Here is a 12,245-nt window from a genome sequence, read left to right as displayed (position 1 = left end):
AGGCCTCAATAGGCATATAAGAGAGAGAGCTCATTTCCAAACCTTCATGGGCTGTGAGCCATGGCTGATCTATTCTTCAAACCCTGTGGATTGAAATAAAGAGTGGAATGAGAACTCCAGAACTTATAGATAAATGCCTTGAAGTTTCCCAAGATGCTTGCCTGAGAAGGATGAGACCGACCGGAAGCTCGAAAGGTGTGGCTATGGCTACCAAGAGTGAAGAAAAGAGTGTAGGTATTCGAATGAATGTTGTGACCGACCACATTCAAGACCTCGAAGAGCCAAGCTCTACCATTTGAAAGGTAAGAAGGATCAAGCAAGAGAGCATGGAGGTGAGAGCTATGGTGAAGAGCAAGAAAGAGAGAGACTTCAAATGTGGGAACTCCAACAGTCACAATGTGTGACCGTCCTTCCCTTTATTCAAATGTCACTAAAAGAATAAAGAATGAAGTGACAGTGATGGGCGCCCGCCACGGCGCCTAGAGTGTGCAGGTGCGGGTACTGTCAATGTAGCAATACATGGGCAGCTAGGCGAAGGCACCTTTACTCCCAACAAATGAGACATTCCAATACTCATATCATGAGTATTATTATAACAAAATTCTGCAAGATGAAGCCAATGGTCCCATGCGCTTTGTGTATCATGGCAAAAATGATACAAATAAACTTCTAGCCCTTTGTTGACCCTTTCAGTTTTCCTGTCCATTTGTGGATGATAAGTTGTACTAGGAGTCAAGGATAGTGGATGATAGTATAAGACAACCAGAAGGTTGCATCACTAAAGTCCACATTACCATTGTGAGCATGGAATGCTATCTAGACTTTAGGGTGATAAGGGTTGTAGAACATCCTAGCTATCGAGTTTTGCTAGACAGGCCATGGATTTTACAAATAGACTGTGAAGTCGATATAGCCACTGGTCAAGTGATTCTAGGTAGACGTGCCAATCGTGTAGTAGTATATGCTTATTCTAAGTCTCTTCAAAGTGAGAGAGCTCCTTTATCCTCTACTGAAATAGAAATAGTAGATGATCCATCGTAGTGAGATGCCATCGAGTAATGGATCTAAAGAAGGGTCCACTAGAGAGGACATTTATCAGATCACATTGAATGAGCCAATAAAGCCTCAAGATCAAATAAGAGATGCAGACGTTATTGAGTTGGACCTTGGTACACCTAATGATTCACGACCAATCAAATTGGGTTCCATGCTTAGTTCAAATGAGAGAGAGGACTATGTATCCTTGATTCATGAGTTTTGTGGCATCTTCACTTGGAGCTATGATGAACTTAGGGGCATTACCCCCAGTCTAGTTATGCATACTATTCTTGTAAAGAAAGGTATCCATCTTGTACATCAGAAAGTAAGGCGCATGCCTTTTGAATTGAGGGATGGGCTGTTTGAGGAGTTTCAGAAGTTGCAAAAAGCGGGTTTGATCTTCCATGTTCAGCATATTGAATGGTGTTAACCAGTTGTGATTAGAAAGAATAAGAATAATCAAATTCGGATTTGTGTAGACTTTAGAGAGTTGAACAAATAGACTGTTAAAGACTACTACACCCGTTGCCCTTTATTGACCAAATTTTGAATCAATTAGCGGGTAGGGAACTATATTCGTTCATGGATCTCTTTATAGGGTATAACCAAATGGTTATTATTGAGCAAGACAAGCTAAAAACGACATTCATTACTATCTTCGATACCTTTATGTACCATGTAATGGCATTTGATTTATGTAATGCACCTGGTTCGTGTGGCAAAGAATAGCCGACAAGACCTTTGATGACATCTCCCTAGAGGAGTTGAAAGTATTCACTGATGACCTAGGGGTAGCTACCACAAGAGAAAGGCAGTTGATTATTTTGCAGAAGTGTTTTTAGCGTTGCAGACTTCATGTGGTCAATTCAGTAGGGATCGCGATTGAACCTGAAAAGATCAAGGTCATAATTGGCATGAGTCTGCCACGTACTCCAAAGACAGTACATAGCTTTTTGTCATCAGTATGGTATTATTAGAGGTTTATCTATGCCCTGGCAGAAAGAACACTACCATTGACAAAGCTATTGTCCTTTAACTATCAGTTTGCATGGAGTGATGCTTGCAAAGTATCTTTTGATGATGTGAAGCAAGAGCTTGCCAAAGCATCTGTTTTAAAAGCACCTAAAAGGGGCAAAATGTTATATATATTTTCAGTAGCCACCATGTATAGTATCGACTAGTACTATCCCAATTTTGGGAGGAAGAGTGGTATCATCCGATAGCTTTTGCTAGTTGAGCATATCGAAAATTAACTATACCTATATAGAGAAGTTGTGCCTTGCGATGGTATTTGAGGCCAAAAAGTTCAGACATTACATTCTTTATAATAATGTGGTTTTTTATACGAAGGCGAAAGGGCTTTGATTGTTGCTGAACAAGTTACAGCTGCCAAATTGTTTAGCAAAGTGGTTAATCACTTTGGAGGAGTTTGATTACGAGATCAAGAGCAAGCCGCCAAAGCTACAGGGCATTGTAGAATGTCATGTGGATTTTAGAGAGCAAAAAGAGGTCTTGGCTGAGGGAAGTGACATGGAAACATTGTTTAAGATTGATACATCATCTATTCCCTCCCCAGTATACTACTATAATACACTATTTATCTGTGTGAGAGATTGGAGCTACTCTATCCAAATCCAAGAAGAGAAAAATTAAATAGGAGGCATTGAAATTTTCCTTAATCGTAGGAACACTATATTGACAGGGTGTTGATGATATCTATCTTTGATGTGTAATGCTTGACAAGGTTCCATTTGTCTTGGAGGAGTGCCATGACTCCGCTTGTGGAGGGCACTTTGCTGGGTAGTTGACGTCAAAGAAGGCTTTAAGAGCTAGGTATTGGTGGCCATCCATCTTCCAAGACTCATTTGAGTATGTTAAGAGATGTGATACATGTCAAAGACATAACAGTAGCGAGAATAGGAAGTGCCCACTTACACCTATTATGGCTATCCTTCCATTTGAGAAGCGGGGCATCGACTTTGTGGGTCATATTACCCCATCGTCTACCACTCAGAAGAGATAAATTATAGTAGCCACTGATTACTTTACAAAGTTTTCAGAAGCATGGGTGACAAGGCGGGACAATGCAAGGAGACTGCCAGTTTCCTACTTGAGCAGGTCATTTGCCGTTTCGGTCTACCAAAGGAAATAGTATTGGATCATGGAACTCACTTTTTGAATAAGATGATTAAAAGTTTGAATGAAACTTGGAAAATTAAGCATAACAAGATGAATCCCTATAATCTGTAAGCAAATGGACAAGTTGAAAGTACTAATAAGTGGTTTTTGGGTATCTGTCCAAGATAGTCTTTGAAAAGAAACAGGACTGGGACAAAAAATTGTATGTGGCGGTCTAGGAATACAACACAATGTTTAAATGAGCTACTGGCCATACCCTGTTCAAATTAGTTTATGGGGAGGCGTGTGTCTTTCACTTGGAAATTGATTTGCTAACCATAAGATTCGCAATCAATCATTCTTTGGGTGAGGAAGATGCCCTATTCGAGCGTTTTATGACTATAGCCCACTTGGATGAGCTCAAATTGTAGAGTTAGTTTCATTAGGAATTGGCTAAGCATTGGATGAAGCCGCTGCATGACTTAAAAGTGAAGAAACAGACCTTTAAAAAAGGATAGTTAGTTCTATATTACGATGTGTGTAGGGAGCTATTTCTAGGGAAGTTGGAACCTAGATGGAATGGTCCTTACAAGATACTTAGGATAGGTTTAAAAAAAGTCCACGGCTTTATTAGCTGATCTACAGGGAGTGGAATTTAATAATAAGGTTAATCTTAATAAGATTAAACCTTATTATTTCTAAAATTTTAATGCACTAAATGCATTGCAGGGCCATACTGAGGTTTCAAGAGAGCTTAGATTGGTTGATGGAGTAGTTAATCCCTTATTTAGAGCACCCATATCTAGAGCAAATGTATCATCATGGGAAGCTTATCTGGTGGAGCAAAGGATACAAAGTGGTTGAGCAAGAAGACAGTATCTTTGTGTGGGAGATCAAAGTTTTCTGCCATCATTGTTTACAAATTTTGACAAGCATTCTTGTTGAGTTTAATGAAGAAGGTGGAATGAAGCCGTTACTTCATCCTATAAATATGTTGAATTTTAACTATCATCATTATGAATAGGGGAGTTCTTGATGGTTGGCTGTGTAAACCCATTGTGGATGTACAATTTGATGGAGTGTCCAAGGGCCCTAATAAAAAAGGGGTGTTGAAGTAGTTTTCCAAGATCCTCGATGTAGAGTTACAATGAAATTAGCTGTGTATCTCAAGGTAGGATTCACTAACAACATGGCAGAGTATAAAGCCTTGATTATGGAACTAAATATTGCCAAGAAAGGTGGTATTCGGCGGTTGTTAGTAAAAGGGGATTCCCATCATATTTTAAATCAACTAAATGGGACATACACAGTTCGGAATCCTATCCTTTGCTTGTATCATCGAACTGCTATGACCCTACTTGATGAATTTGAGGGAGTATCTCTTCAAACACAATATTAGTGAGTTTGGGAATCTCCCAATTCCCATTTTTTGAATACCAAAAAGATAGCACTCGGATAACATACCCATAAGTTTCTCAAAACCATATAATATGACCTATCATTGGAAAGCTCTTGAAAAATGGAATCTATTGAGCTATAGAGCGCTCAATTTGGAGTTATAATGTTCAAGTTATGACAAATCCAAAGATTCGACCACGTATCCCAAACTTATGGAAAATTCCCATATTCCCTAATATAGTGTTTTCAGCTGATTCCAACCTCTTAGAATCAGTTTGCAAACTCCCTAGAAAATTTTACTTATGAAGAGGATCTCTTCTTCAACTATGGTCCTAGTTCGGATATTGTTATCGATAATGAGATAGGACGTAGTCGCTTGTGAGGAATTTTATCAGACCATGCATTATATGGTAGGTGATGATTGATATGGGTAATGCAAAGAGTGGCTAAGACCCATCTACCACTACTATCTTGGACCCATAGGTTGGTTAGACAACATGTTATGTGTACTTCTCTTGCTATATATGTAGGATGGATGGGTTACAACTTGATACATTTAGTTTAGGGCTGAGAGCCCTATTTTTTTCCCTAAGAATGGAGCGTATTTTTGTATATCTGCCTTATTCTAAGGAGGGATGTCTCGGTGCTAGTGTTCTATTTGATCTTATTAAGCCAAGAGGACTAGTTGCTTTAAGAGTTTTAATGTGTGTGTTTTTTTGGCTAAAAGGGCCAGACAGCTTTGTAGTGTCATGATTGATTTCTTTAGGCCAAGAGGGCTAGTTAATTTGCAGTACAATGTGCTATTTCTTTAGTCCAAGAGGGCCATATGTCTATTTGGTGTAGGTATTTTTAATAGTTTTTTGTTTTGTTGATTGCATCATACAGGATGACAAAGTCACTGGAGGGAGCCTTTGCTATGGAGGAGCTTCTTGTGTGATGGCCATTCGAGGTGGTTTCGTCCCCTTTCCAAGTCTTTTTCCCTTAAGCAAATAATGTTACATGTGCCTGTAAGGGTGCTTTCTTTTTATTGGTTGGGGACCATCAATCAAGGAATGAAGTCCTAGGTTTAGGTTAGTTATGTATGTGGGAGGTCTAAGTAGTCATTCCCTCCCGTAAATGCATTGTCATGCATTGAAAGACCTGCTTTAGACGAGAGTTATAGTGACCCTATTCTGCTGACTTGCTAAGTGGTTGTTCTAGAAGGTCCTATTAGCGTGGGGCCGTTAGAGAAGCGTACTAAAAATAACCAAAAGGAAAAAACCCTAAATATTTGAAAGAAAATATATGAATATACAAAGGTGTGTAAAAAGGGGTTCTAACCCCTATAAAAATAGAAAAGAAATGAAAATCTTTGAGCAGTTGTTTATACCTTGTGAAGGCCTGGTAGATTCATAAGGACAAGACAAGACTTGTGGCTGATGCCTTGTCTTCCTAAGGGTGGCAACTAGCTGAAAAGCAAAGCAAATAAAAGAAGGTTGGAGCAAAAATAAAAGTGAGTGTTAGAAAATGATTAAGTGTTGCCTTATGAGAGCTTGGTAGATTCTTGGATACCGAGACATGACCTAAGGTCAATGCCTTGCTCTCCTTGGGTAATTACGCTCAGCTCCCTCCTTTTTACACACCCGAGTATGGAAAATAAAGGCCTAAAAGGCCAATGTGCTAAAAGACAAAATTTCTTGATCAGGCTATAAGAGTCCTCACCTCGTAAGAGCTCCTAATTGAGTTGCCCTTAGTTACGTAGGTAGTTCAAACCACCACTTAGGATGACCTCTTTGATAGTTCTTTTTAGCTTGGACATGTTGGAGCACTCGGTTAGTGACTCGCTTTCGGCTTTCTATCAAATTATGCTAGGCCTACTCCTCGTGGATTTCCTACCTTCGTTTTGTTAGGGGCTAGGGTGAGAGCTGTGATGTATTTTGTTGTGTATCTATTTTGTATCAGCTTGATGATCTTTGTGATTGTGTTTATGTGCAAATCTGTTCGTGGGATTCAATGGGCTAAGTCACCCTATCCCGTGGTTGCCAATGAGTAGTGATTTTTGACTCTTAGAAGTGCTTAAAAATAGCCAAAAAAGTCAAATTTCAAGGGGAAAATAGACTTTGTCAAAGGCGACATCTGCTGCAATCAGTACGATTTTAAGCGGCAACAAGTAGCCGACGGGCTCCAAAAATGCTTTAAAGACCCATCGGCGGAAAATGATTGGGAAACTTTCATAATTTCTTGGCATGCCAGATGAGACTCTGGGAGATGCTCGACAATGGGGGACTTCGAGATGAGTGTGTAAAAATTTTCAGCTTGTGAAACAAACACTGGATGCGAGACTGGAGTGCTTAGAGGGCAAAACGAAATCAAGTGAAAAATGACTTAATGGATAAGGAGGGGTGTTACTTTTGGGAGCCACCCCCAAATTTTTCACATGAAGGGGAGGGGGGTGTTTTTTGGCGTGAAGAAGATGAAGGCAACATCCTCCTACTGCGTTGATTTTTTAGGGAGAAGGGGCTATGGGGGATGAAGAACAACCTCCCCAGCAATTACATACATGACCTTGTGTCTTCCCATGCTCTCCATTGTTGCCTCTTGTGCATCCAATGGCTGCCCAGATGAAGAGAACAAGTTCTAGTATTTCTCTCTCCTCCCTATCTCTCCCCTCTATGGATTGTTCATGCACATGATCTTGAAGGAAGAATCAAGAAGGAGATTGAAGTAAATGATGATGGAGATTAATGGAGATGTTGAAGCTTGATGTGCAGCATGGAATTGAAAGCAATGGAGGCTTCGTCTGCTGGTCACGCAGTCATTTAATGCATCTCAGGTTTCATAAAAACGCGGTATAACTATGAAAAAATTAAAAAATAATAGTGATTATTGTCAAATAAATGCTTAAAAAATAAGGAAAAATAGAAAAAAAAAGAAATACGCTTCATAAAAATAAGAAAAAAATGCGAGTGTTTGTGAATGTATGGTAGTAGCAGAGCATGAGGTTTAGCCTCAGTTTTCCCTATCTTTTTGTCAAAGTTCATGATTCATCATTTTTTCTACATCAAAACATGACAAAATGAGCCCCTACACCTATGCAACGGAAGCAATATCTAAACATAGGGATAGGGGCGTTTGAATGATGCAATTTGGATGCTGATTATTGCTAATTTTTTTGATACATAGCGTGATATAGGGTTTGTTGTGTTTTAATTAAGAGGATAGTAGCATTAGCGTTGTCTCGATGCTATGGGTTCTTTTAAATTCTGAGACTTAGAAGCATTATTTGGTATGGTGTGTTCATTAGAGGCACGAAGTGCCCTTGAATCATTAGTTTCTTTTGACTCTCTCACAAAAATCATATATGTAGCAATAGTCTTCATTTCTTTAGAAATGCTAACATGATTAACCATTGACACATGCCAATCTCCAGCATCAACAATACATACTATGTTCAGACCCTTGAATTGAAATGCAAGGATCTTCTTAACAAAATTGGAAAGAGGTCTAATCTTGTAATGCCAAGGCATGCCTAAGATAACATCACAGCTACCTATGGGTGCAAGTAGAAAATATTGTTGGTCACGGTAATCCCCAATTCTAAGATTCAGCTTCCCTTGAATAGGAGTAGACTTGGTTGTAAGTCCTTCAAATGCAAACCTGATCCAATTGGTGTTTCCAATCGATCCAGTGGAATTTGTAGCCTTTCAACAATATCTGCTGACACAAAACTATATGTGGACCCTGGATCAAAGAGTATCAAAACTAGTTGATTGTTGAGTGTCCCCCAACCCTTTAAGAGTTGTATTTTCTTCTCATTTGAATGAGTGTTAGATTGCACATCCGGAACAAAATTTGAGGATGGCGGAGGAGGATCTTTAACCACATTTTCTTCCTTCCTTTTGTGAGGACAATCAGGCTTCATATGCCCTAACTCACCACAAAGAAAGCACCTTCCTTCCTCTTTGTACTTTTGTATCTCAGAGGGTGACAGATACTTGTGCTTCTTCTTGTTACCCTCTGGCTTTGAATATTGGTCATGGGTAAAGGTAGGTCTTCTTCGATTAGTCATGTCTCTTGGTTGATCATAGAGCTGCTCTTGTCTAGCTCTATAAGAACTCATCTCCAACTTTCGAGATGTACCAAGTGTATTGCAAACTTTCAGCTATGATGGCAGACTCCATCATGCGAGATAAGGTTTTGTATGGATACACCTTCATGGTTTTGTTTAAATGAGGGAGTAGGCCAACTTCAAACTTCCTTTTCTTCTCTTCATCACTGATCTCCATGAAAGGAGTAACCTTGAGAAGAGTAGACCAAAACCTGTCCACATAACTAGTGACCTTTTAATGCTCTTTCTAGCCTAGCCAATCCCACTCCTTCTTGACATCATTCTCAAAATCAGGAGGCAAAAACTGAGCATAAAACTTCTTCTTGAAATTTTTCCAAGTCGTAGATTTCCTTCCCTCCAAAATGAGAGACAACCACTAACTGCTAGCGGTGTCTTTCAAGTGCATGCGTACATGTCTTAGCTTGGACTTTTCTGAGAAATTACCATCAGAAAAAGCAACTTCAAATTGCATGACAAAGGCTAACGCCTTAGCCGGATCTCTTTTACCAGAGTAAGTCAAACTTTATGTCCTTATCCCCAAACTTGAAAGTCTTAGTCTTCTTAAGCTTGCTCCTCTTATCCATTTGCGGATTGCATGAGACTTAGAACCAAGTGAGTAGAAACTAGAAGATAAGGAGGAGGAGGAGGAACTTGAGTAATCAGGGGAGTAGCTTGTTGCTGAGGGAGATGACTCCCTCCTTATCCACCTCACTCAAGGTGAGGTCTTTTTACTCTTCTTGACCCAAGAATCCTTCTTCCTTCTAGGAAGCTTCTCAGCAATCGGATGCTTTGCATCTTCACCATCAATTGGTGCAATGGTGTTTCCTCCACTATCACCATATTTTAGAGGATTTGGTCCTTCATAAGTAGCTTCTTTCCTTGCCCTTAAGCTGTCAATCAATTGATGTACTTTGGGAATCTCCAACAAGCTACGATACTCTATTAATTGAGCCTGTAATTGCTCACTTGTAGGTGCTTCATTAGTTACCATCTTTACCTTCTTTTTGCAAGGATTGCCTTTACTTTGAGAAAAGCAAAGAGACCTACTTTGATACCACTATTATAGAATCCGAGATACACGCTTGACTTTCTTATATACTTAAAATATATATGGCGAATATTATGTTGGCAACACATTAGGGGATGGGCTAGTCCCCCCCAATTTATAGTTATGTTATTGACAAGGAGCAAGCTTCTCCATTACACATAGGCCAATTCTTACTTGTAGATCTTGGAAACAAGATCACGGTTCCTTGCATAGTATACAACCAGCTACACACTTACACAACTTGGAAGTTGGCACCTTTTGATCCTTCTTGAGTCTCCTTCTCTCCTACACTATATGTGTAGGACTCTCCTCTTGGCGCTTGATTTCAGTAGAGCTTCTGCAGCACTTGCACCTTCTCTTTTCCTCTTGGAACTTGATTTTAGCAGAGCTTCCACATCACTTAATTTCAGTAGGGCTTCCACAGCACTTGCACCTTCTCTTCTCCTCTTGGATACATGCAAAATGATGCTTCCTTCACCCCTCCCTTACATCCAAGGAGAGCCTCCTCTTTTATAGGCTTTCAAGAACTTCTCTTCTTGGAGAGAGAGTTGAGTTGTTCTTCATGCAAGATGTGATTGTTCCACTCTGCAGCACTAATTTTGAGATATCTCTTTGTGAATTTTTTGGATGAAAAAGCGTTCAACAGGAAAGTTGTAGATCTCGTTGTTTCCAATGACCCTTGTGGCCCATTTTTAGAGATCATTTTTCTACTGTGAGATCTTTAAAAAATGAATTTTCCAAAAAATAGCTTTTTAAACTGTACTCTTAACTTGTGGTCCATGCAACCACCTTGAGTCATAGATAAGGAGATTTCATTAGATTGCCTTGGGCCTCAACCTTAAGATTGAATTCCACACAAAAGCTTGTGTCATTTTAGACCTTAGAAAGAGAAAATCACTTCTCTCCTCACTTCCAGAGGATCATGTCTCTCCTTTTTCTTAGTGAGAGAATTCCCTCTCTCGTCTTTCTTAATGAAAGAAAAGACCTTAAACCTTGACTTGTTGGGGAGAGGATGACCCCAAATGAATGAAATGCTCATTACACACAAGTAAAACATTCCCAGGTGTCCCTGGTTGCACACATAAATACATATACATAATGCTAATGCACTTCCTCTTCTTAGAACTCAATCCATCTTATTTATGTGTAACTCCTTAGTTCTTGTGTACACTCTTACACTTGGTAGACACTTCTTTCCCCCTTTATTACTTGTACTGCCTATATCAAATATCCCTGTCATAGTGCTCTGATCACCCCACTAAGTGATGCACTAGGAATATTGGTCTCTAAATGGTCTCAAGGCCACGCTAGATCATCATCATCACTTAAAGAAAAGTGATTCATTAATTTATTGATATGAATTTATTAAATAGAGAATGCATAATAAGAAATCAATTTAGTGACAGTGACAAGTATATTTGGTAGAGGCAGTACAAGTTATGAAGGGGGAAAGAAGTGTCTACCAAGTGCAAGAGTGTACACAAGAACCAAGGAGTTACACATAAATAAAGATGGATTGAGTTATTAGAAGAGAAAGTGCATTAGCATTATGTATATGTATTTATGTATGCTTTCAGGGAAGCCTAGGAACGTTTACTTGTGTGAAATGAGTATTGCATTCATTTGGGGTCATCCTCTCCCTTACAAGTCAAGGTTTAAGGTCTTTTCTTTCATTAAGAAAGACGAGAGAGGTAATTCTCTCACTAAGAAAGACAAGTGATGTGATCCTCTAGAAGTGAGGAGAGAAGCAATTTTCTCTTTCTAAGGTCTAAAATGACACAAGCATTTGTATGGAATTCAATCTTAAGGTTGAGGCCCAAGGCAATCTAATGAACTCTTCTTATCTATGGCTCAAGGTGGTTGCATGGACCACAAGTTAAGAGTATAGTTTAAAAAACTATTTTTTTAAAAAAAATAGACATGGTGAATCCATTTTTAAAATATCTCATGATAGAAATATAATCTCTAAAAAGGGCCCGCGAGGGTTATCGAAAACAACAAGGTCTACAAAAGTATGTTGGATGTTTTTTCATCCGAGCAATGCAGAGAGAGATATCTCAAAATTGGTGCCGCAGAGTAGGTTGTGGAATGACCACATTGTTGGGGGTAAAGGAGCCTGTGCCTAGCTGCCCGTGTATTATTACACTGACAGCCACTACCACTGCATGCTGCAAGTGGTGGGCGCCTGTCACTGTCACTTTATTCTTTATTCTTTTAGTGACAGTTTGAATAAAGGAAGGCCCGGTCACACATTATGACTGTTGGAGTTCCCATTTCTTGTCTCTCTCTTTCTTGCTCTTGCTCTCCCACCATAGCTCTCGAGTGCAAGCTTCAATCCTTCTCACCTTTCAACTAGTATCAGAGCATGGCTTCCCGACACTCTTGAGCTTGGCTTGTGGCATTCTGAGCTTCCCATTGACTTCCCACTCGCATTGGGTCTCCTTCTCGGTAGCCATAGCTCATTCTCTTGATCTCCTGTCACTCCTCGGCTTCTCGAGCTTCTTCTCGGCCTATTGAGGCACCATCAGAGCATTGACATTGAGGTATTGCTTCATT

Source organism: Lygodium microphyllum, chromosome 12, assembly GCF_053477565.2.
Source record: "Lygodium microphyllum isolate KBCC chromosome 12, Lygodium_microphyllum_v1.1.10, whole genome shotgun sequence".
Taxonomy (NCBI): domain Eukaryota; kingdom Viridiplantae; phylum Streptophyta; class Polypodiopsida; order Schizaeales; family Lygodiaceae; genus Lygodium; species Lygodium microphyllum.
Note: the sequence above shows the minus strand (reverse complement) of the source record.